Here is a 27,725-nt window from a genome sequence, read left to right as displayed (position 1 = left end):
GTGACTTGTGCCACTTTCAAAATAAACGGCTCACATATTTCTTCTAGTTTTTGGTGAAAATCGTGATAAAGTTAAAGATAGCAAAAATCGCTATAAACAAAAATAAAATTTTACTTCGAGCCATTCGAACCCAGACATCTGCCGTCCGAATGTTAAGAAAAACTTAGGACAGGATGGGATTATCAACCGAGCAGTCTTTCAAAACACCAAAGAAGTATCAATCCACTATGGCATCAGTCATTTAATCCATAGGCGTCCCAGCGTCGCGTCGACCAGCTGTGCCATTGATTCGTGTTTTCAAGAAGCGCTTCATTAAATTTGGAAATGTTGTAACGCGACGGTCGACATTATGAATAATGCGTGTGTCGACGATTAATTAAATTCGATGAGGACGGTCGGAACAAAGATGAGTGATTGATGAAGTGCTACTGAAGTAGCAACGGAGAACTATGACGGACGGAGTCCCTCTTTGTGCAGCGGGATTCGAAGAAACGATTTGGATTACGCTGTCTTGACAAATGAAACTGGAAGCAGTGCCGGAGAAGAGTATTCGTGGATATTATCAGCGTTACTTCTTCTCAGCTGTGTTCTGTTCGGGAGCACAATGCCCAGGATGCAATGGGAATTCTTTCGTTGAAGTTTAATCGACGCTAGCGAAGGACATAAACGTCTATGTAAAATATATGGCCGCTTGACCACGTGCCTGAGACGTGCCGGACGATTTTCACTCGTAAATGGCTGAATGGCCAACAGACGTGACTCCGGAGCAAAAGATTACATTTAAAGGCGAATCTAATGCAAAGGGTTGCATTTAAAGGCTGTGCTCTCAATGTCAGTGAACGCACGATTTTGAAGACGCTTGAAATAGCGAATCGTTGCAGCTGGCAAAACGAGTTTAACCTTCTTGCAGTTTTTTTACAGTAAAAATGTTGATTCTTCAACAATTTTCTATCGAAAGTATTCATTTGAATTATTAAGCGATCTTGTATTAATTTTTAACCAAATTTTAAGTGTACAATATTTGATTGGGGCAGAAATCATGTCGGATTTTTAATGACAAATTTAAAAATGATGTGAGCTACGTTCAAACTTGGTTTTAATAAGCAACAGAAACATTATTTTAAGACAGAAAGATTGAGCAATAAATAAGAACGAAAATGATGTATGAGGAAGTAAATGCAAACAAGATATAGATAAGCAAATTATTTTTGACATTTTGAAAAATCGAAGCATTCTTCTTTCAATAAACCCCAAATGTCCTCCATTTACTTAAAATGAAGCCGATTTATGAAGTCAGAATAACTTCCATTACATTCTATACAATTTTCTTATCGTGTTATAAGACCTTGTATCTTACAGAATAAAAATCAGAACATCTATAATTCTTATATTCCAGTAATTGTACCGTACTAATACTGTATCAATATTGTACTGAACCAATATTGTACTGTACGTTTACTTGCCTTATCTTCAAGATCTGCTGCAAGATTGATGGTACGAGCAATTTTTCCTGCTTCATGTCCTATCTTAAATTTATATAGAAATATTCTATGTAGACTGCGGTTTTTTGTGAAAAATAAGAATTCTCTTCATCTTAATCTTCCTACTGTTTTAAGTTTCGCCTATTCATTTTCATAATTACTGAATCACCCGTTATATTCCTGGAATATCATTGAATAAAATGGAATATATTATTATATAAAAAATGGAATATATTCATGTGCTATCCGAAAAGTCATGTTTCGATTTTGCGTACTCTTCATTCGTTGTTCGACTATCGTATGTGATAACATTGACAGTCGAACAACGAATGAAGAATACAAAAAATTGAAATACAACTTTCCAGATAGCAAATGAATATATTCCATATTTTCTACATAATATTATATTCCATTTTATTCAATTATATTCCATGAATATAACGGGTGACTCAATAATTATGAAAATGAGTACGTGAAATTTAAAACAATAAGAAGATGTAGAGAGAATTTTTATAGAACTAATCTTACATTATTAAAAATATATCCGTAGTATGTATTATAATTGAATCCGTCACATTCAAAGGTCATTCTTCCACCATAAGAGCGTGACTCGCGTTTAGCAGAATGTTACAACTACGGAGGCCGTTATCGCAACAAACGTTGGTGGCAACTTTCCCGTGCTGCAAGACAAAAGAGTCGATATAAAACTCGGATAATTGGATGGATCGAATGCATAGAATTTAATTAAAGAATGTCAGTCAGTCGGGTAGCGTGCAGAAACTGAGCGAAGCCACGCCGGCGGCGGATCGTTTAGCGCGGCGTATATCGTCGGAGATAAATACCTGATTTCGTGACGAAAGAAAAACAGGAGCGGGAGGGAAAAAAGGCGCAGCGCACAAGGACAACTCGAAAGTTTTCCAATTAAAGTAGTCGTTATCCAGCAGGACGATCAGCAGGGGTACAACGTCGATACGGCTGGTCTCATTAACGCTTTTCCAAAGCGGATACAGAGAGCCGATCGGAACCGTGTGGATGAGCAGAGGGTCGGCTGGGTTTTGAAAGGAGGCCCGGCGTGTACGAGCGGGTTGGCAGACTATTTTTCTTGGCCGTAGCCATAAAGTCTCAGCTCGAATAACAACGAACTTCGCCGTGAGGTAGGCAGTAAACGTTTCGATTTCTATCGGCGCATGGCTTGGCCGTGCATCGCGGAATCATTGATAGCTAAAGGAATGGGAGCGGATAGGGGCAACCACGGGCTGGCAATTTTATTCGAAATCGTCCGAGTGTTAAACTATGCCCGATTGAAAATCAATATTTCATTCTGGTCGAGGCTGCCGATGCTGGGCCGCGCGGAGGAAAGATCGACAGATTTTCTATGGACGGTGGACGGCCGGGAGTTAGCTCGGTGCAAAATTCTGCCGGACCGAATAGTTTCCGTCTACTGTTAGGGTTTATCTTCGAACAGATCGTACACGTCACCGACCGCCACCAGTTTCGCCAAGTGCAAATATATACGTGATGTTTCGCGGGGCCGAAGAATTGCACGAGAAACGCATACCGTTTAGCGAAACGTTACAACGCGTTTCATAGAATCGATTCGGTAAGTTTGCCGCGTTTTATTGAACATCGCGGAACGCGACGGTAAATTGCCGCGGGCTCGGCCGCATTGATTTTTTTTCCGGGTGAAACTCGTTCCTGTTTTTTTCCTTCTTTTTTTTTATCAATATCATAAACCGTAGGTACACATTTTATGAGGCATTTATCTGTAGTAGATCGTTTGGTCAGCGGGTTCGTCTGAAAAACTTGTGGCTTTTCCTGCCACTATGACAATGGTAACCAGCGTTTTCAAATAAATTAATACTTGCTTCGATAACATGGAATTGAATTAACTGAAACATGCATTTAAACTTGTTTCAATCAAGTCAGAATGTTGTTCGATCAGTTCGATATTTTGTTCATTCGAGTGATCGAAATCTGTGAGACGCGACTGAAATTTCGGGAGTTTTGTAATCCTCTTTAAATGTTATTTTTCTTTTTTTTTTATTTATAGCAATTAATAGCAATTAGCGACCACTTGTGGGATAATATTTATAATATTTATATAATATTTGTAGGGTTACATGTAGTGTAATATGCAATAGTTTAGCATTACATTTTTACATTATTTTCTTAATCTAGGCTTCTTAAGTTACTATATAATTTCGCTAAACAATGTAGTTTCTTCTAAGTATGACATAACTTTTGCTGTTTGTTTCTAGTTGTCCAAACATTCATTGATGCTATTGGGCATTTTTACTTTTTTTCTGATATTATTGTACACTGGACATTCTATTAGGATGTGCTTAACTGTAAGCTCAGTGTAACAGTTGTTACAAATTGGTTCGTCTGTTTAACTCTTATATTAATAGCGATTTTATACAATTTGTTTGTCTTTGAATTTGTGACGCATTGATCACGATTTCAAGGTACACTAAACTGTCAAATATTTTATATTTTTCAAAACATTGTAGAAATTCGAGTGTCGCAGTCCGGATTGTTCAAAAATAAAGAAGTATTGCAATTTTGCTAGTGGACTGTCATAAATAGATACTAAAGAACGTACGATTGTCCTAGAAGAACTTGCAACGATTCTACAACGTTATTAAAGTATGTGAAATGCAAAATGTCGCTAGAAAGCTTTCTACAAATTAGCAACAAATCAACAAATTTGAAAGTCAATTCTTGTTCCCTCATCGGTGCTCGCTGAGAATGAAAAGCAAAATAAACTAGATCAAATTTTAATAGCTTTTACAATTTTTCGAGCATCTCTGTGCACCATAGGTGCATGCTGTACAATCCGATAATAGACGCGGGAACGTGAGAGTGCAATTATCGTGATAACTCATGCATAGGAAAGAAACGGATCGAGTGGAGCCGCGGAAATTTAATTGTTTACTATTTGGAGTAGAATCTGGTATCGAGTTTACTGAGGACGTGGCACGTACATGCAAATGCCTACGTGAAGTGTGCGACGATTGCGTGTAACAACATAACAAAAAGAACGTGGCATTACGTATGTAGACGTAGTCGGCTAGCGGCAGCAGACCGTATTGGATCAGACGTAACAGGTATTTCCTATCATCGATAGACGCTGTCGACAGCGCATTTTAACTTTGTCGTGATCGCGATCCCGAATAAAAACATGTAATCGGAAGGCTTTCCGGATGAGAGCAATAAAAACGAAAGTAATAAAAGGCTGGAGGGTAAGTTATCGTGTTACGGCGATAGTTGTTGAAGATTTACAACAGTTTGCCGAGCATTTTACCGACTCGGCAAAGATACAAAGTTTTCTTCGGTCTCCGAGAAACCCAAACAATTGTGTTCCATCACGGAGGAAACAGTTATTCGGATTTATAGGTACGACCAAGTGAATATTCCACAAAAAGCGCAATGACTAAGCTGAGAATTGTCGTGTAAATTGTGAATTATCGTGTGTAGGATTCGAACTGAAGTCCTCATTTTCAATCAGATGATCGTGATTGTGTAGTAAGATTTCAAACAAGAAAAATAACAGCGAGTTTAATAGTCAGATGAATATCTATGTATAATTGGACTACGAACCTTTATGCAAAATAAAAATTTTCCAAGACGATCGTAAAAAACAAAAATTGATTAAGACTAAATTATTTCATTCAACAATTTTAATACGTAGAAGATACTGTAATAATATTATTAAATTCATCTTATGTTTTCATAACTTTATATATATATATATATAGATAGATAGATATAGATATACATATATATATAGATATACATATATATATATAGATATACATAGTTACCCATTTTTACCATAAATGCACAAAATCTGGAGAATCATCCTGGAGGTTCGTATACCAATTCTGATTAGTAGCCTTAGGATTTTATATATTTGTGATAATAATTTAAGAACATTGCTGTTTTCTATTGAATTCATTAAACTCATAAAAAAAGAAATTTCTTATTTTTTTATTTTACATAAAGACCCGCAGTCTACTGATTAGTGACGCGGAAGTTATTATAACATCACCTTCATATAACAATTATTCAATTATACACAATAGCAATGAGTTTTTGACGATTTCTGGATTTCATAAAACATATAAGCTTTCTTGTATCGTACTGATATGCAGTTTGCAACTGTCGAGTAATTGAAATACTTACCTACTCTTGATCAACATTGCCAACTTAAAATGCTGGATATTCTTTTTTCAGCGACTTTCAACGGTAAACACTGTTATAAAGAACTGGAAGCTATTAAAGTTTCATTATCAATAAAGTACCGTAGAGCTCCGTGTAATACGGGTTCGTTTAACTTCCTAGAACATGGCGCAAAAATTACGGCAGTGCTCACACAACACTGTAAGTACACGGTGTTTACATTGTAACAGTGCACCCAAACAAGATATGAAGATAAAAGATTGTAAAACTACCGCGTGGAGAAACGGTGAGCAAAACGAAAGTAAAAGTGACTTATTTTCTACCTCACAGATGTACACATGGACGAGAATTGTCCTATATTTGTTACTTGTATTTTTTACTTAGTTTTTAGTTACTTTCTATTATTTTATGATTGACTTGTCTTTTATATATACACATGTGTTTCCAAATGCATAGACAAGTCATGTGTAACCTACATACATGTGTAACACGAATTCAATAAAATAGAACGTATCTCGTGTTATATGGCCGTCGGCTGTATAATACAATATTTTTGTCAATATATTCACGTCAAAATAACTCAACTCTGTGTGGTTGTTGGCCGAACGATACGTCATGAAGAGTTCTACTATTTCGACGTATTGCTTCCATATGATAACAGTATTTACCCAATGATGTGAACATAACAAATTAAACGCTGAATGAATCAATCGTCACCTAAAACGTTGTCACGTCTTTTTCAGGGACTTTTAAATTCTGCTATAATTAATATGGCAAATTAACGTTATATCATCCGAGTATCGAATCATGACACTCGAGACACGACAACAAGCCAAGACCAAATAAATTACAAACGTTGAGATCTAAGCTGGATTTAAGTAATCACTAAAGGATTTGACGAATATTTTGTTAGAAATAAATATACAGTGGCCCAAAAAAATATCCGTACACCTTTTAAAATACAATAACTTTTACAAAACTGAACTAAATGATTTGAATTTTTTTAGATGATAGAGAGACTAGTATACTAGACGCTGGCTAGAAAGCTTTCTTTTTAATTTTGCTATTACTTGTAATGAAAAGGAAAAATTATAAACCCTCGTTTTTTAACTTGTTTATCTGAGCCTGTAACGAAAATTTAAAAAATGCCTTTTGTAGATCTCGGTAACTTACATGCGCGTTGAAAATTTGATCGAAATCGGTTAACCCAGAGTCGAGCTGTAGGCGTTGAAGAATTTAAAAAACATAATTTTTGGTCAAAATCGTGATAAAACTGTGATTTTTGCGATCTTTAATTTGTTATAACTCGTAATAAGTTATCGACATCTACGATTGACATCTTTCAAATTTTCGTTATAGGCTCGGATAAAAAAGTTAAAAACGAGAGATCTTTATTCTTTTGTCATTTCAAGTGATAGCAAAAATTAGAAAAAGAAATAATTTCAATCATCGTCTAGTGGACTAGTCCTTCTAGCATCGAAAAGAAATCGAGTTCAGTTTAAAAATAGTAATTACAATTTAAACGATGTACGAACACCTTCGTGGACCACTGTATATCATATTAACTCTATGCTTATCTTAACTGTTGTATCATCTAACATGCCTGATTAACAAATTGTTCACCACGAAGTGAAACGGCAATAATCCATTCACACGATATAACAATTCCGTGTTATCGATCCAAGTGAATTATTCCTTTCAACCCCGACCCCGCCCATCCAGGGATCGTTCGTTGAACCGTTCAGTCACAGCGTTTTGATACCGCTGTCGTACATAGTAATCTAATAACCGAGACTCAAACACAATATCTGGTATGCGCGGAAACCTGTTTGCGCGGGCACAGAACAGAGGGATCGTTTGAAAGTAAAATTTTTCATTTCACGAAAGGACTGAATCCCATTTACTTGGCGGGCATCATGAATATCGCGCTGCTATAAATCGACCAGAAGTTCACCGGGCGGCTGCAATTACGGATCTTCTACAGCGCGCGGTGCATCGTAAGATATTAACAGCGCTGCCAGTCGTAATTTTTATTCCGACGTATTTTCCGCCGGACGTATTACTGTCTCGCTCTCGTGTGCCGGGACAAAAAATGGCCAGCCCGGGACACTGAGGAATTTACACCGGCCGGTTTGTCCTAGCCCAACCCGGTAATTTTCTTAATTTCGAGGTTAACGCGGCTACCTTGCGCCGCGCCGTTCCGCGATGTAATATTTCAACAGTTCAGACGGTTTTTCGAATAATGACCGTCTACCATAATCAATTATCTTTCAAGCTCCGGCTCCTCCGCGCCGAGAAACCATCCTCGTAAACAGTCCATGAATGTCGTCGCGGATCATGCACCGCGACCGTATTTTTAATTTCCATTGACTCACGACGCGTGACTGACAATTCTATCCGTGAATAACATTATTACCGGGAAGTTTTCGATAGTTTCGTGAACTGTCAGTATTTAGGTGAACGAACAAAATTGTTTTAAATTGATATCGTATAGCAGTTATTAAAATAACAAATACTTTGAATGTTTGATGTTTTCAGAATTTCGTCCCTACAGTTCAGATGTCCACTTAATTCCTCACTATACAGGGTGTCCTATGATCATGTTAACATCCAGAACGAGGTGATTCCTGAGATCATTTGAAGTAACTTTTTCCTTAGCGAAAATGCAATCCGCGGCTTTGTTTACGAGTTATTAACGAAAAACAGTGACCAATGAGAGGCGAGCTCGGCTGGAACGAAGCGATCCAGCCAACGAGCCCGCGAAGCCCAGTTCCGCTCATTGGTTCGGCCTTCTCGCGACACCTGATCTCGCCTTTCATTGGTCACGGTTTTTCGTTAATAACTCGTAAACAAAGCCGCGGATTGCATTTTCGCTAAGGAAAAAGTTACTTCAAATGACATCAGGAATCATCACTTTCCTGGTGTTTACATAATTATGGAACACCATGCATATGGAAAACAAGAAGTTATATCCAAATAATGTATTGCAATATAAACCGTACAATAATAAATAGTAACTTATCATTTTCTATCGATGTGTTTATATGATAATAATGTGATTCATTTGCATATGTTATTTTAGAAAAATGAGAATTAGACAAAGAGATTGACTAAGAGATTTTCTTGCATTTTTCACATCCGTAGTATTCATATAGATTATTTTCTTATTAACGTATGAAAAATATTTCTTGACAATAGAAATAAGCATACGGAGAAAACTACGTAGAAAAAAATATAATTTGCCAACAAAAATCCCGAATTTATGCTATAATTGCAATAAAGTGCAGCTTTCAAAATTTTGATACACTTAGAATATTTTAAATATTCTCCAACCAAAAAGCTGTTTCTATGTTCCAGAAACATGCTGCAGCAAAAAATAAGAAGAAAAATTTGGTATAGCATTTTTTTCATCCGGGGCTCCGTTTTCGAGAAAATTGACTTTAAAGTTGTTAATCTTTGTGAAGGATTTAGTTGTCGTCTATTCTTTTACCGCAGTTGCCGGAAACATTCCATTTACTACATCGTTCTCAACAATTAATGTTTGTAAACACTATCTTGAACGCAGGCAACCGCGGTAGAAGAATAGCCGACAACTAAATCCTTTACAAAGCTGAACAAACTTTAATGGCGATTTTCTCGAAAACAGAGCCCCCGGTAAAAAAATGTTATACCAAACTTTTTTCATATTTTTTCACATAGGATCAACCCGCGCTCGATTGTACTACGAATTCCGGCCCAGCCCGTATATTGTTTGCAACGCGTCGCATACGTAAATAGGAAAGAATCTATTGATTTATTGAAAATAAAATTCTCGATTTAGTTATACTTCATATAGTACAAATACAATTGACAATTAATTATAGTCGCTCTTAAAGTTCCATACGTTGCATGACAGTCCAAGTCCGACTATTATACACAAGTGTCCAATACAAGCTGGACGAAGTTCCCAACTTTGTTTTCAAGCAACGATGTAGGTACATATGTACAGTGAGTATGATTGCGAAACTAGCCTGTTTAACGACGCGAAGATAAACATGTTCAATCATGTCTCAAGTATTTAAGCGAATCCTTGTTAGGTAAAATTATTAGTTATTTGTTTCCAGGATAAAATGTGTTCTTGTCGCTGTTATAGTTTTGGACAGTTTTAGGCTCTATTCAAATACAGTGACTCGCATTAATATTCGGACACGATATTATTAGAAAAATTATTGCTCCTTTTTATTGTTTATGATAGTATTATTGAATCAATTGTTTTCTCATATATTAAAGCACTTCTTATGGTAAGTAGTAACATAAATTTTGTTTATTTATTGCGCATGTTCTTTTGTATAGTAAGCGATAAACAAGATTGTGACAAAATTTAACGTCGCAAAAATATTGGGACAGTGAATGAGTTACATTAATTTTATATAAAATGAAAATCTTTCTAATCACGTTATCATAATATTAATATTTTATCGATTTTGTTTTATTACTTCATGTAATCGCTTGTGCTTGTTACAGATGATTTTATTTAAATACTCCGGTGAAATCTGTTTCCATTCGTCTAACAAACGTTATTTTAACTCTGTTGTTGTCCTTGTAGGTGTTGTATGAATTTTACGGTCCAATTGATCCCACAAATTTTCAATCGGATTTAAATCTGGCGATTGAGGAGGAGGATGCAGTACTTTTGGACAATTGTATAATAAATATTCCTGTACAATTCTGGCCTTGTGTTTAGGATCATTATCCTGATAAAACTTAAAACTTTACGTATACCCATATTTATAGCACCTATAATTAAATTATCTTTAAAAATGTCTAAATACTTCATTTTGTCCATAATACCATCGATAAAAACTAGATCACCTACACCTACAGACGAGATACAACCCCACACCATTGCACTCCCACCAACGTATTTCACTGTCAGTCTTAAATTTGAAATGTTTAATCCTGTATTTACTTTACGCCACATCATTTTTCGACTGTCGAATCCGTAAAGATTAATTCTGCTTTCATCCAAAAATATTACATCATTTGTAAAAATATTTTCTTGCAAAGCTCAATCTTTTCTTGCGATTTGCTCCATTTATGAGGAACTCTTTCGTTGTAACCATAAGTTTTTAATACCCGACGTACTGTGTCCGGGTGTACCTTTTTCCCAAATTCTACGATCAACTTCTTTGTAAATTTTGTAGCATTTTGTCCAGAATTTTTCTTTATTTTTCTTATTATCTTGCGTTGGTCGCGGGATTCTAATAATTTTAGAGGACCTTTCTGAGGGATTGAATCGATTCAATCCTCACGAATGTACCGATGCGTAATATCTGCCACATTACTCTTGCTTATATTTAATAATTTGGCTATATCTCTGTATGATTTTCCCTTTCCCTTGTGATACATAACTAATTGTCGGATTTCAAAAGACGTATTTCTTCCTTTTCGTCCCATTTTCACAAGTAAAGCGTCCGATATCACCAATGATTTCTGTGATACCGAGTTCTTACAACGAATTTTTATTTGTTCATAAAATTTGTTTGTAAACAATGTGTGTTAGCGGCGTCGTCAATGTAGTACAGTATTTTACTCTGGCATCTAAGACGTTGTGTCCGAATATTTTTGCGACGTTAAATTTCGCCACAATCTTGTTTATCGCTTATTATACAAAAGAACATGTGCAATAAATAAATAAAATTTATGTTTCTACTTACTTTAAAAAGTGCTTTATGATATGAGAGAACAATTGATTCAATAATACTATCTTAAACAGTAAAAAGAAGCAATAATTTTTCTAATAATATCGTCATCGAGTATTAATGCGAGTCACTGTATCTATATCGGACATTCTGTTCAGATATTTGCAATTTACGGAATAAGTTAAAAAAGGAAGAAATCATCAAATGCAACACATAATCAATAGAAGTTCATTTCAAATATAATCTTGTAATAAAAGTCAAATCAAGTTCACGCTTGCTGTTGTTTAAGATCAACTCACGAAATAAACGCGAATTCTATAACATGTTTTGTTAACCCTTTGCACTCGAGCGGCGACTCTAAGGCGCCATTAAAAGTTGTTATTATCACGTTTCAAAGTAATTTTAACATTATCAAATTGCTTTGTATTAAGAAAAAGACTGTAAAATGTGTAGCTGTTGCATGGGTCACAAAATTCAATTTCATATGTATAAAATGCACTAGGTTGCATAAAATGGAAATACCATAGAACAAAATAACTATTTCGAATTTCGAGTTAAAATGGCTCCGACTGCAAAGGATTAAAAATATAGTTTACGTTCGATAAAACGTTGGAACGAACAAGTGATACCGATGGAAATGCTCAGCGGCCGTTTCGGTAATGTACATATTAATTATTTCGAGCGTTAGCGAGCATATCATGCCCGACTTACTAATTATTATATATACACCTCAGGAATGATCTGATCATTTTTTGGTTCCAATGAAACGCGTAAAAGCGAAATAAATCTTTTGTTCCAGCTTTTCCACGATCGCGAACAATATATGGGTAATAAGCAGTGTATGACGAAAAAGTCGATGAGCGCGGTGAAAATATTCCGAGGTGGTTGACAGTTAAAAGGAAAATACCATTTTCGTCCATTGTTGCGTCGAAATTGATTTTGGACGGCCGCGCTGTGCAATAACACGCGAAAATATTCACACATGCGGCGCGGTGATTTATTTGTCAACGCGAAACAACGTGTAGCAGGTTGTGTGACAAGAACGGCGTGAACTAATGTGGCATTATTCGACACTGTGCACGGTGACCGTCTTGAAACTCGTTGCGGTCATATGATCGATAGGCTTTTCGACCCAGTGGCGCGTCACTATGGGTTCTCCTGATGAGATGCCTGCAACTATCGCACTGCATCAGTGTCGAACCGCAACCTGACAAGGTGACTGGCAAAGAGGTGCGAGTAATTAACCCGCCGGATGCTGCATAATCCTCTGAATGACTAATTAATTATTAGGGTGATCTAATTTTTGACAACCTATAAACGATGTGGCCAGGGAATTTAGTTGTTATGAACTTGCGTCACCAGCATTTTCCATTCATCTGCCTTAAATCGATATTTGGTCTATAGAGGATGTTCGTCCTAACGATTTCTGAAACATTTTGGCCAATCTCTGACAAAGAAACGTATCGAATAAAAGTTCTTCAGTACTTTGATGGGAATAAAATACGATAGTACCGAAAAATTTGTGCATTCGATAAAAAACTGAGGACACTTTTTTTAAGTAGCGTTATGTAGTTAAAAAATGAATTCAGAAAATTTACTATAGGACGACCTTTGGGTGACCTTGAGCTGAGAAATTTACAGTAACTGAGAAAATAAGTTTTCCAAATTCGTTTTTATTGCTAACACTAAGCTAATTTCAAAATTTCTGTAAAATCAAAGTAGTTTATTTAATCAAACAAAAATTAGAAAGAATATATAGTACTGAGTGTACTTTCAACCATCATATATTTTGGAAATCCTAATTACAATTTAATACACTGAATCGTTAGCACGAACGTCCATTTTGAAGTGTAGACAAATAATTAAACTTTTACATATAAATGTGAGGAAGAAAATCAGACTAAGTTAGTGTTGCTTTGAATTAATTCGATTATTAATTAATTATTCTATCAAGTTATTTCATTATTTTGCGTCGAATCTGAAGATTGCATTAGACGTAATAACTACAATTTTTAATCCAATATCTGATTATTTCTCAACGAAGCACCCTGTTGTATTATTGTAAGAAGAAATGATAATAGATCAAGCAATCGCTACTAGTTTCAATTAAAACTTCATTTCCAAGGAACTACATTTATCTGCAATAATTTCCGAAAATTTACGTAATTATGAAACCCAAACGGAATCGTTAATTGCAAATATGGCCAAAGGTACGCCCACGTATATGCGTTAATAATTAAATACTAATTAATACTTAGCGCGGAAAACCAATATTAAACACTGATATCGGTTTTCCCTTACAACGTGTAGAGATTCCGTGCTACAGATTAATTAATCACAGATACGAATGATTGGCAAGAAACAACAACAAAGGATATCTCGTCAAAACATCGAAGTAGTAAAAAGGCGCAGCAAAATCGCTCGCGTGCCGCGCCAAATAATTCATCGAAGGAAACAATTCACATCGCAATCTCGTGGATTATGTTTTTATGCAATCAGTACAATGGCCGGCGTTGATTCGTTTCTGCGAGTCGTAATCTGATTGAACGCGAGTGAGAAAACTAGTGGCTTAACTTTAAAGGCACAAAGCAGCCGAGCCATGGCCGGGCGAGTTGTGTTTGAGGGGCGCACGAAGAATGGTTTCAATAGAACATTTTCTTTCTGCGTCGGAAGCAAATCATTTCCAAAGAGACTACGATACAGCAGATTACGCCGCCGGGAAAGCGTGGCGCATTCAGCGCGAGTATAACAGTTCGTCAAAATGCAGCCGGCACAATGGGCCACGTTAAAAGAAAACAAAAAGGATAGCAAATAAAGGCGACACGATAGTGACAAGTAAAAGAGAGTTTCATTAAACCAGCGGGGAACAATTAGAACGGCGGCCATTTTTTCAGCCGCGAATAAAAGATTTCACGTTTAACCGGGATTTGATTTCAAACTGCATTATAATTACGAATAATGCGAGCACAATGAAAGCGTTCTCTAACCTATTGTCGTTTACTCGAATCGCTTCCTATATTAACTGCTGAACTTTCCACGAAATAAGAAGAACTACACGTCTACACATCTACAAACCCGTTGAAAGCACAGAATGAATATCCTGAATACTTGATTCCATACAAATAAAAGCACGTAAGCTGCGAATATTTGCAGTTCTGATCGATATTACGCTGCGAATTCTGCCGGAATTTGTTGCTTCCGCCCTTTTTCGATATAACATTCTTCACTTATTGGATCACCTGCTATTGAATGCTGTGTACGTCTCAGCTTGAAACGAATCTTGCTTTTGCAAGTGTCCGCGCAGTAACGTGGAACAGCAGCTACAATTTCAATTACCGGTTGCTTCGTCACTGATAAATGTAAAAGTATTCGATTAAAATGTGTGCGTCGCTGTAATCACAATTTTCATCAGTTACTAATATAATGTTACGACAAACAAACTCTTCCTTGAAAATAGAATTTTACGATATTAGCATTGTAATGAGTGATATTAAGAATGTAGATGTTGCAATGAATATACTTAGCACATTTTTCAATTTTCAAAAACAAGCTCAAATTTATATTTTATATTTCATACATTTCAGACGACTATTGGTAAATGTATTGAAATCGACAAGCTTTCAATAACCGATACAAATGTAATTAATGATGTTATCAATTATAATATCATTTAATTAAGAAATTACAAACAAAATATTTCATACAAGTTTTATGGTTCCCACATCATAATTAGACATTTTTTAATGTTCTTTTAACATAGCTTTCAGGTAGTCGGTAGTAATGAAATAAAAAGATCATTTGATTTACAGTTGACTAATTAAATACACTTGATATACAGGATGTTCCACAACGGCCACTTCGGCTGTTGCCGAAAATGAGGGGTAGCTGAGGTCAATTGAATTAACTTTTTCCTTTGCGAAAATGCAATCTGTGGCTTTGTTTACGAGTTATTAACGGAAAACACTGACCAATGAGAGGTGACGGCGCGAAGTTCGAGAACCCGCAGCACAAGGCTTTGACAGATGGTCGGGACGGACTCGAGCCGCGTTCGAAGTATTGAACAAATCACGATGCGAGAACATTCCGGATTTCTTTTTACTACGTAACAGTGATATTTTTAAGAAAAACGCTGTTCACCTTTACTTTAGAATGTCTGAAGAATATTTACTAATTTTTCGGACCCGAAATGATCTTGACATATCAAGGTCATGTCAAGGTTATATCAAGGTCATGTCAAGGTTATGTCAAGGTTATGTCGAGGTCAACATACGAAATTTTTAAGCAAGGTGTACAGTGTAGATTAACAAAGTACGTAAATGATATTTTACGACCTTGACATGACCTTGATAAAACCTCGACATGATCTTGACATGACCTTGATATAATCTTGACATGACCTTGACATGACCTTGATATAACCTTGATACAACCTTGATATGTCAAGGTTATGGCATGGTTATTGATATATTCTTCATATTTCTCTAACAAACATATCCCTTTAACACGATTATTATTTACGAAATTAGCTTTGCGAATCATTCGTTGAACTGTGTTCGGACACGGAATTGTTTAAGTTAAAATATCATTTACGTACTTTGTTAATCTTCACTGTACACCTTCCGTAAAAATTTCGTATGTTGACCTTGACATGACCTTGATTATAACCTTGACATGACATTGACATAACCTTGACATGACCTTGATATGACCTTGACATGACCTTGACATGACCTTGACGTAACCTTGACGTAACCTTGACATATCAAGGACATATCAAGGTCACATCAAGGTCATGTCAAGGTTATATCAAGGTCATGTCAAGGTTATGTCAAGGTCATGCACACTAGAAAATTAGTAAATATTCTTCAGACGTTCTAAAGTAAAGGTGAACAGCGTTTTTCTTAAAAATATCACTGTTACATAGTAAAAAAAAAATCCGGAAAGTTCTCGCTTCGTGATTTGTTCAATACTTCGAACGCGGCTCGAGTCCGTCCCGACCATCTGTCAAAGCCTCGCGCTGCGGGCTCTCGAACTTCGCGTCGTCACCTCTCATTGGTCAGTGTTTTCCGTTAATAACTTGTAAACAAAGCCGCAGATCGCATTTTCGCAAAGGAAGAAGTTACTTCAAATGACCTCAGCTGCCCCTCATTTTCGGCTGTTAAAATAATTGTGGAACACCCTGTATAGCCGTCTCAGTCCAAGATAGTGTTTACAAATATTGACGATGGTGGAAAAATTTTGTTTACTACTGTCCATGGCGGAGAAAAAGTTAGTTATTTCGGCAGAGCGACAAGGAGAGTATTCAGCTCGCTCCACTTGACTTGAACGCTCGTAGTACCCACTTTTCTATGATCTTCCAAAACCTACTTCTCTATTGGCAAACGAGAAGACCCACAAACTAGTCCCCGCGAGGAGCATGGGGAGGATCGGTCGCCCGCTCCACCCAATCATGTCTCTTGCTCGGCGCGTAACTTAGCCAATAATAATCAAAAGTCTGAAAATTGGAAGAGGCTAAGTGGAGCGGGCGACCGATTCCCCTTGCTCCTTGCCTCTTGCGTCATTTAGTTTACGCGTAGCGTTTCATTTTCTCGTTTTCCGATATTACCTTCAGCTTCTTAACGTTGTACGTGACGTAATCGTAAGATATCCGTAGAACTCCTATACTCGAATAATACATTACAAGCATACCACGAACATGAGAATAATACTGCACGAGCAAAACATGATTATTTTCACTTATACTTCATAAATATTGAATATATATTTAAGACCTGTATCATAACCGTTCAAAAATATCATATGATACAACATAAATATAAAAAATATATATGTATAGTAAAGCACGTTTGCTGCACAATTCAATGAAAAGTTAATCAAGATGCTAATTAGTAATTGAAAATAATCATGTGTTCATCGGAAGAATATGAAGTTAATGATCTTGCATCTTGTAATTGTTTTGTCTGTTTCACTTTGTCTCCATTGTTTTACGCTTCCTGACTCCCGTCAAGCGTTTCGCTCGCCTGCGGTCGCGTAAATAATACACACACCCACGCAAAGCACAGGCACACGCGTTTAATGTGCTCTTAGCCGTAAATGGCGACCGTGGGAACGAGACGTGACGAGAGACAGGAGACGTTGTTTGTTTTTAATCAGTCGAACTCGAGTCCCATGTTTCGTGGAAATTCAGTATGGCGGTTAATTTGGGGCCAATAGGAAGGGATCATTTCTGCCAATAAGGGAAACGCGTTTATCCTACACTTTTCTCAGCTGACTTCTTCTGAGCAACGAACAGTACTACATAGTTTGCAACAGTTAATGTTTGTAAACATTATTGATTGAACAATGGACGACAACTAAATCCTTTACAAAGATGAACAAATTTTACTGTCGATTTTCTGGAAAACGGAGCCCCGGATAAAAAAATATTACACCAAATTTGTTTCCAATTTTTTCACGTAAAATCTGCTCTAGACTATCTGCTCAGTTGTACTATGAATTTCGATCCACCCTGTGTAAGCGATCAAATTTCAAAATTTAAGAAATGTGACTTTTGTATAGTTTATGTCATTCACTCAATCGCTAAGTTCGCAAAAGCTTTCTTCTAAACTAGACCTTTTAACATCTCAAAGAAATTCAATTCGTTCGGTCCAATTTAAGAAAAAAATCCTTGGTTTTAAAATGCGTCCACGATATATCTGTTCAGAACCGTATACGGACAAACAGACGCGGAACCAGATATTTCAGTCGGTAACAGAATAAAATTCAGTGCAACATATGTCGCGGGGATCAACGCGAGAGATACGGAGATCGGCGACGTTGAAATCACGCGTGCGACATAGGCTACGTGCCTGGAACGTCTCATGAGTGAGAGATCGAGTCCGGAGCCGATTATTGTGCATCGAAACGGGGCGAGCAACGGTGGTCGCCTTTAAATCGCCCTGATGAAACGGCAAATTGGCGATATCATCGCTAGGGAGACAAACGAGCCGGCCATTATGTCGACGACGCTGGCCCGGGGAGTGTCCCGAGGGACAGACCCGGGAACAAAAACAGGGATGCATAGACCGGGCACGGTCGCGCACGTATGATCGTCCGGCTGGACCGTTTACGGATCAACCACGGAAGAAATCCTTAATATCCTATTCATAGATCCAGACGAAGTACGGGGCTCGATTCGTCGAGGACGTGCACCTATACTGTGATCATTTTTACATATGTGTCGCCCTGAAACGGATTCAACCGAGGGAAGGGCGCTGGTATGTCAGCCGGGGTCGTGGCCAGCGGGGGGTTGGTATTGGCGAGTCCATCGGTGGAATTCAACATCGCCGGTCCGTACATCCGTTCCAATGTCGGCGGAAAGCAAGCGGTGTGTTCGAACCCGGGGAGAGGCGCCCCCGACCTATTCATGTTTATGGAAGCTGGTCCATTTGCCGGGATCGCTGCTGGAAACTACCTGGCATAAGGTTTAACTCTGCCGTACGATGCGCCATCCTATCCTGCTGTGACTGGAGAGCCACCGTGACATCTCGTTCCGTGAAAGGATATTGTGATGGGGGTCAATGGAGTCCTAGGCGCCATCGGATAGCCTCAAACGCACATAATTGTTCCAGAGCTGGTAACGCTTTTTGTATCGTCGCTGGCATGCGAAAATCGTTGCACGCTCTGAAAATACGCAAGCATTAGAGTATTATTGGATTGCAGATTTTGTGCAGTTATGATAAAATTAGTAGATACAATTTAAAGCAGTAAACAGATCTAAGGTATTTAACACTAGATTTACGGAACTCGTCAAAATGACGGGTCACTAATTTCTTAATTTACGACTATTCGATTATTGTTCGACTATTATTGTTACTTTTGTAGTCTAATAGAAAACAGCTGTTTTTTGTGCTCCGTAAATCTAGTTTCAAGGATGTTTTTATATCATTTGGAATTCATTTGAAATTATTCAGGGAAAGTAGTACGTTCCGATTGGTTTCTGGTTGTCACATTTGAGGAACACAATTTTTATTTTGCATAAACATCCGCAGACTAATTATGTCTGGAATATGTCTGATTTTATCATACTGGTGATATAAAGTGTATTAATCTGGAAATACTATTGCATCTATAAGAGTGTACAGACGTTTCATTCTGTTTAGTACAATAGGTCAATCAATCAATGACATCCGTACCAATAAGGAAAACAGGAGCGCTCGTATAATGGAACAGTTACTTGAGTAAAGTGACAGATTCGATCTTTATTGAATTCTCTGTAATAAATTGAGTTTTATGTAGATCGTTTTACCTCGATCTGTTTATATATGTACAACGTATTCGAATAATAAAGAATACAGATGTTAGAGGTTCGGGTAGTGGAGGATCTACTGTAATTGACGATTAAGTTGCCAATTTGGAAGCACCGATAACAAACAGAAATTTGATAAAAGGACGAAGAATTATATGTATGATCGATCTTGATATTACATGTGCAATATTTTATAAAAGAAGTCCGAAGTTTTGAAGTTCAATCTTTATTTCTTTATATGAAACGCAATTTTCACTATAACGTATTAAGCAAAGTAGAGTTTGTTGAAGTTTATGAGATGTAAGAAGGTTACAAGACTAATCGTTGTAACAAGTTTTGTGTTTTGTGATGAAATAAAACTGATTTCGTTATCAATTAACGTGGTTTCCGCAAATTCTATGTAGTTTAAAACTGTAGTTTCATTATTTCGTCGAAATATGATTCTTTTGAACGAAGTTATATGAATTAACGTTTTTAATTATCGATCACTCTCTAATGTGTTTCCCAGAACGCATTTTATAGGCAGTCACGGTTAATGCACTAATATAATACGTTACCGAAAATGATGCTTCATACATATTTATGTTGCTCTCAAGCTGCCGCATGTTCTGTTGCATCATCATCGATTACCGATTGGTAATTAAATTAATTATATTCTGTATTTTTAAATTGCTTTATGTAACGCACGCTGATCAACGAGTACGAAATTATCGGAAATTTATTGTGCTGGAAATATTTTAATTTTGCACTCTGGAATCTGAACGGAAAGCAAAACGAAGAAGATACAGAGACAAGGTTGGTAAAAATCGGTAGATAGTGCTATCAAAGCAACGATTACTTTGCTATCCTCTGTCCACTTGCGAGCGGAAGTTGAGACAGCGTGAGGGTACACTGCGGTCGTAGGTTGCCTACTGGCTCTATCGCCGGTCTAATTAACACGGCTAATTGACAAAGTCCTCTTAGACCAGCACGTCTTGTCAACCATGCGATCATAATTAGAAGTACATTTTGAAACCAAATTGGCAGGAGCCATTGAATTTTGTGTCCTTTATGCGTGAGCTGTTTTAATAAAACCGGACAACGTTCAACTGAAAACGGGAACAATGACTCATCAGACCTTTTAATGGATAATTATGAATTTTACGAAGCAGTGGACAATAAATGGATTGCCGAACGAAGTAAAAGTTAATATTGATGGAACAATTCCATTTTCATTATCAATATGATGTACGAGTAAAAAACTGTCCATCGCATGACTGTTATTGTCACATTTCATTCAAAGAAAATTTGGTGCAGATTCTGTTAAAAATTTATTGAAAATTAGCTCTCTTATGCAAAAAAAGCCCTTTTACTTTTCAAAATGTTTGAGACCCTGTCAGAAAATTCATTACGAAAATTCGTATGAACAGCAACACTAATGCCACAGAGCTAATTTATTTATCAGAACGGTTAAGTTCTGATAAACGAACAGTTCGGTTAAACGTAAAATAGAATTACGTTTCTATAAATTACAGACTCGTTCAAAATACTAATATCTAACATTCTATTTATTTGACCTATTTTTTCGATCTGCATTTTAATTAAACTGCATATTGGTTGCTTCATGTTACTATAATTGTACGGCGATTTACTTTACGTCAAACTAATCACTATAACTGCTTCCGTGAATAATAAAGTAGCGATGTGGTACACATCATAAATCATGATTTATAGCGGATTAATTAACGATTACCCTGATACACTGGTGGTATATATAGATTAGTAGGATAGTGAAGCTGACTACTATGGGTTGACCAACTGCTGTGCCTTTGAATTGTTTTCGGTCGTAATTAACTTTATATTTATCGGACAAAACATTTATTAAAAAATAAACAAAATAAAGGAATAAAAGAATGCGATATGTCTTATTTGATAAATATAAAGTTAATTATGCCGGAAAATAAATCAAGAGCAAAATAATAGGTGACAGTAACCGACGCGACGCAGAGCCGCTGTGCGGGTCTCCCTTCGCACTGGTCATGACTAGGCTAGTCGAGCCGGTTACTGTGGGGTCACCAATTATTTTCCCTTTGATTTATTTTCCGGCATAATTAACTTTATATTTATCAGATAAGACTAGATACCACATTCTTTTATTCCTTTATTTTGTTTATTTTTTAATACAAAAATTTAATATGTTTTATCCCTGCGCATGCGTCGCCTTGCGTAGTTCATTTTCATGACTGCACTGGTCATGTCACTACATTATCGCGCACAAAATAAATCTGCCAAACGTTTAAACGACTTTGTGCAACTCCGACTATTTTCACTGAGAGATTTAATAATTGATTTTTCACTGGAATAGAAAACTCAAAGCATCTTACTTAGTCATTTTAATCTCCAAGGGATGCTCTATAACCTACAAAAAAGAAAATAAATAAGATCGAAATGAATAATTTACGATTTTTTGTATTCCCTTTAGTTTTTCTGTGGTCACCCTGTATAATGACAATCCGGTTTAGAATAAAATTGGCTGGTTAAAAAACTGATAGGATGGTTGGTAAAATAGGGAAATTACTTTCCAAACAACCGAATATTTGCATTCACAATTTTCTCGAGTAAAGTTCTTCTAAATAGAATTACGCGTTTCTATATCGGCGACCAGCGGAACCCTTGTTTCGCACGAAATGTCTGGGAGCATTAAACCGTTTCATAAAGCAATGAAAACGTGCCCGCTACTGCAGCTGCCTATACGGTTCATTTGAGAAGTACCAACACGAACGTCTCCGGGAATATTAACTTACGTTCCGGGATTTGCCAATATATTCCCCTTCGAGGGAAATATTGCCCAGCGCTCAACGGAATCATTTGTTACTTGACAGAGTCTATGGATGTCCGTAGCGAACTAGCTTGGAAAGGAACCGTAAAAATATAATAAGAATCGTCACGTGCTGAAGTGTTCAAGGGGCATTTGGATTCGCGCCACGCCAGCCTGAAAGAATAAAGCTGTTCGATTCTGATACGTACACGAAATCTATTGTAGAAGTGAGCGCTATTGACAAAATGAATGATGGTTATATGGCGCCAAACGTCCCGTCGCCCCTTACTAACGCTATAAATCGTCTCTCTCGCTGAACCACCGACTATTTTCAACACAGTGCCACGCGAATATGCTGCGCGTTTGCTCCCCCTCCGACCCCGTTTGCATTATCTTCGACTCTTCCGTTGCTTTCAGATACCGATCCCACTGATATTGCGACTTCGAATCGACCACAAAGCGGAAGGAAACGAATTGCTGATACTTGGAAACGTAATCTTCTAATAGTATTTTCTCTCAGCGATCCGCCCTGTAAATTACGGGGATTTATTAAAGCGCGTTCTTGCACTCCAATTAGGGACTCTAAATTTTAGGCAGTCTAATTTTTATAAATGGGCTGTTTGCATTTGATTAGCTTTTCCAACAGTTTGCACACTTATTTAGGTATTACAGGCTGGCGAGAATAATAAGTCAAAAAATTCCATATCGGCGGCAGTTGACTTAAGATTTGTTGTTCAGTGTTTTAGACATTTTCGACGGTCTTTGACTTTATTGTGGTTATTATCTTTCCTCCGTGTGATTTTTTGAATTCAATTCGAAAAGATCCAATTTGAAGTTCGATTATGGAGTTACAATATTCATTTATACCGCGATGTCACACATTATAGACATTAACGAATTAATACACGGCGAGCAATTCAGGTACACCGAATAACTATTGAAATGCTCGCGTGTAAGCATACAGTATAATTAATTTAACAAAACCATGCTACTCAAAAGCTAGAGAATAGGCGTACAATTGTGAAGAAGTAAAACTGTAGCGTGATTGCTCTTTCTGTTGATGCGACATAAAAATTATTTTTGTAAATAATTCAATTATTAATTTATATGAAATTTGTCCAGGAGAATAATTAATAGCAATATATCATGGATATTGACACTACTAGACTACGATTTTCATTCTATAATTTAATTGATATTTGAAAGATTCCTTTGTAGAGAATTATTGAGCATATACACATATTTTCATTCACTTATTATAATGAAAATCAAGCATAATATCAGGAGACACACATCTGCAATTTTAATAAGAGTATAAAATCAAATCAATTTTATAATTACACTCCATACTTGGAGTGCTGTATTAGTATGGAAATGGGTGACCCACACATGGAATCAATTACAGTATATTTATAAATTTCTATATTTTTCAAACTAACAGTATATTTCGGCAACAATGCTTGATGTATTATCATTAATAATGATGACTAAATATTATATAATGTTTACGTATCGCATAGTATTCACTCTTAATTTCGAGTGTATGACGTGATAGCACACAGGTTGAAGCAGCTTTAAATACTTGCCACTCTATATGAAATGATACATATATCAATTACATTAATTATATTATTTATATATTATTATAAATATATTCGCTGTTATAAGTATATTCTGAAAGTAGTAAGTATATCGATACACTGGGGTCTCGACGATACGTGAAAATTATTGTAATTGAAAGCAAGCATGCCACGAGCCTTTACACGTCACGCGATACACTTCAAGCTTGAAATGTTCGTTGAAAAATATAATTAAAAGCGGGATCGAAACTTTGCCATTTTGTAAATGAAAGCACACGATGCTGTATTCTAAGGCAGCTTTTCTAGCCGCAGTAGCATTCCACTAATTAGAATGAATGATATTAATAAAATTGATTAGAATGTTATACTGCAGAAAAATAACATACTTTTCGTTTAAGTGTTTCATTTAATTAGTATTTATTAATATTAACAAATTTATTACTTCATCGTTAATTATACGATCTTATGTGTCACTGCGTTACCGTATCTGCATTGTTTTAAAATACAGGGTGTTCTAAAATTATGTTATTTTCGGGAAATGAGGGGTTCCTGAGGTCATTTGAAGTAACTTTTTCCTCAGTGAAAATGCAATCCGCGGCTTCGTTTACGAGTTATTAACGAAATAACTGTGACCAATGAGAGGCGACCTGGCGCGAGGCAACCGAGCCAATTAGCGGAACTGAACTTCGTCTACTCGTTGGCTCGTCCGCTTCGCGTCAGCTGATCTCACCTCTCATTGGTTACTGTTTTTCGTTAATAACTCGTAAACGAAGCCGCTGATTGCATTTGCGCCAAGGAAAAAGTTACTTCAAATAATCTCAGGAACCCCTCATTTTCCGGAAGTAACATAACTTTGGGACACTCTGTATATTCCATTCATGTAAATTACATCAAAATCTTATTACAATTTCATTTGTTTTATTTTCATCTTCGTAATACTTTATGTAATTACATTCAGGATTCTTGCTTGATGTATTAACATCTTTCGGAATTAGACTAAAAATATTTGCATTCTTCATATTTTAGTATTTACAGTATTTTACAATGTTCTATATTTACGTTGCCGACGACAAACTGTTTGCTACAAATAAAGCCGTTCAACTGTAAAATCTTCACAAAATAAAATGTTTCATTTTTACATGCAGTGCGCCGCACAAATATAAAAACTCGGGACTGGTTGTAAAAAATGACATTATCTCTGATATAATATTCTTCGTTTAAACTTACGACATCGAAGTCTGCTTTCCGTCAAATACGAAACTGCAACCATAAACGTTCAAAAAGATCACTGCAATGTTATTCCCATCTACGCGATTTTTTCCCCTCAAAACGTATCAACTATCCCCGGTTACACCTAGTCGCCATTTAGGATCGGTGAACAGTGACAAACTATCGGATCGGCAGAGATTAAAATTTCTAGCGACTGTATGCGCGCGAGTACATATGTCCATGGTTTGGAACATGTGCCGCGAATGAATCAATATATGTGTGCAGTACACAACGAAGAGGTAGAGCAAATACTAATCCCCAAGGAATCGCGAAGCGCGCCGTGGCATCGTCTGTTGCTGATGTTTGCCCTGTGGTAATCCTATGTACATATATTTATATCCATACAGCGTTCGAAAAATAAGTACCGTTGCCGACATGCGCGTTCGACCGCATACATACAAATACGCATCAACACATGCACGCTGACAGGGGTTCCCACGTACGCGTCACGTTAACGCACTTTCCCGCGTCTACACAGATTTCAAATGTTTCCCTCTATTTTCCACCAGTTCTTTCTATTCGCTTCACCGTTTCTGCCCGATGCGAACGACGTCTCTTTAATTTTTCTTCGCCCTCCCACTTCCGCGACTGGCGGCGTATTTTAATGCTCAAGAAGATCCGATGTACTCTATCCACCACCGAGTGTCTGCTGAATGCAGATTTTATTCCGCGGATGCGCACACACCCACCGATAGCCGCATATTTTCCACCGTAATGCGTTTCCCGGGCTTGCGGATTCTCGTCAGCGAATCGTGTATAATAATGAAACGCGTCAATAATTGTTCTCCATGCGTTCTTAAAACCCTATGGACGAAAGTGACCGTACGTATAAGTGTACGTACACCCTTCGAAGCGCAATAACTATTTTAGAATTGAACTAAATAACTTGAATTTTTTTAGATGATAGAGAGACTAGTCTGCTAGACGATGACTAAAAGCATTGTTTTTAAATTTTGCTATTACTTGGAACGATAAGAAAAAAATCAAAAATGTAGATCTCGATGACTTGTATGCGTGCTGAAAATTTGATCGAAATCGGCTAACCCCGAATCGAGTCAAAATTTTGATAAAACTGCGATTTTTGCGATTTTTCATTTGTTGTAACTCATAACAACGTGAACCGATTTCGATAAAATTTTCAACATGCATATAACTCATCGAGATTTAGGAAAGACATTTTTTAAAATTTTCATTATAGGCTCAGATAAAAAAATGTAAAAACGAGATATTTTTATTGCTTTGTCATTCCCTGTAATAGCAAAATTAAAAAGAGGAAAGCATTTCAGTCATCGTCTAGTAAACTAGTCCCTCCATCATCTAAAAAAAATTCAAGTTGTTTAGTTCAATTCTAAAATAGTTATTGCGTTTTAAAAGGCCCACTTCCGTGGGCCACTGTAGTTTTCGTACATTGTTTCATGGTAACCTTCTACGCTAGTATAATCATTTTTCGTTTTTATTTCATAAGCATTAGCTCTTTTATATGTACTCTCGATGTTTTAGTTTGCCAGGTTGAACTAACTTGTTCGACGTATGAGTATATTCCTATCGAACTTCATGTTAGGTTAGTACTGTATGACATTCTAACTCTATCGATTTCTTCTGAAATCAATTTTGTTAATGTATTTTCTCGAAACGGGTAATGCTGTACTGTTTCGTAGTTAATAATAGTCTCGTGTACTTGATGTACTTTACGCAGCAGTTTTGCACTCAAAATTAATCTTTTTGCAAACGACACTCACTTTTTTGCAAATAAAATGAACCCCTTCACATATCACTTTTTATTCAATTTATAAATTTCATTAAAGATAACTAACTTTTATTAATCTCCAATAATTATATATAAAATGCCATTCGATTTTTAAACTGTGTGTGAATATAAATTTGATTAGAAATAATTACAAATTAATGAGTTCAGTTTGCAAAAAGGTAAATACGATCTACAAAAGAAAATTAATTTGGAATGCATAAAGGTGTACAGGATTTACAAAAAGGTTAATTCGAAGCACAAAATCCGCGTCTTTAATAAACGATCGCTAATTATTTACTTTACAGTAGCTTGGCCTGAAAAGCTGCAGTCTTCTTTGTCTTTGCCTTATGTTGAAAATTTCTCTCATCGTACTTGATAATTTGCAGCGGCGCTTTATGCAATCTTTTAAAGCGACATTTATCGATCAGTACGATACTTTTTATCGCTGAACGATTTGCACAGTTATGGGATTACCGGACGTATTTTATGTGGAATTTATGTATCGGCGAACGTACAACAACGCCGAGAACAGGTCCCTATATATTTACTTATTCACTGTGGTATACGTTCGACGAATTTATCAACTGTTGGAAACAATGCTACATATTTGCCCCGCATAACGTTGCAGGCAACGTTGGTCTCAATAATACTACGCTTAGTCCTCGAACTACACAGTGCTCGATGTCGAAGACTTTGTCGAG

The 27,725-nt window shown here is 36.6% G+C and overlaps 1 long non-coding RNA gene across 3 annotated transcripts; it reads left to right on the top strand.

Annotated features, from left to right (window-relative positions):
* The first annotated feature begins 4,561 nt into the window (after positions 1–4,561).
* Positions 4,562–15,269, top strand: LOC117225153 (uncharacterized). 3 transcript variants are annotated; one of them, XR_004491440.2, is made up of 3 exons: positions 4,562–4,877; positions 5,718–9,650; positions 9,767–15,269. It is a non-coding gene; the product is annotated as an uncharacterized LOC117225153 (long non-coding RNA). The 3 variants fall into 3 exon arrangements; XR_013033959.1 differs by having other exon boundaries at positions 5,718–9,943; positions 10,249–15,269; XR_013033958.1 differs by having other exon boundaries at positions 5,718–13,554; positions 13,655–15,269.
* The last annotated feature ends 12,456 nt before the right edge of the window (positions 15,270–27,725 follow it).

This window comes from Megalopta genalis, chromosome 8 (assembly GCF_051020955.1).
Source record: "Megalopta genalis isolate 19385.01 chromosome 8, iyMegGena1_principal, whole genome shotgun sequence".
Lineage (NCBI taxonomy): Eukaryota > Metazoa > Arthropoda > Insecta > Hymenoptera > Halictidae > Megalopta > Megalopta genalis.
The sequence above is the reverse complement of the archived record's forward strand: the minus strand, read 5'-3'. Positions and strand labels throughout refer to the sequence as shown.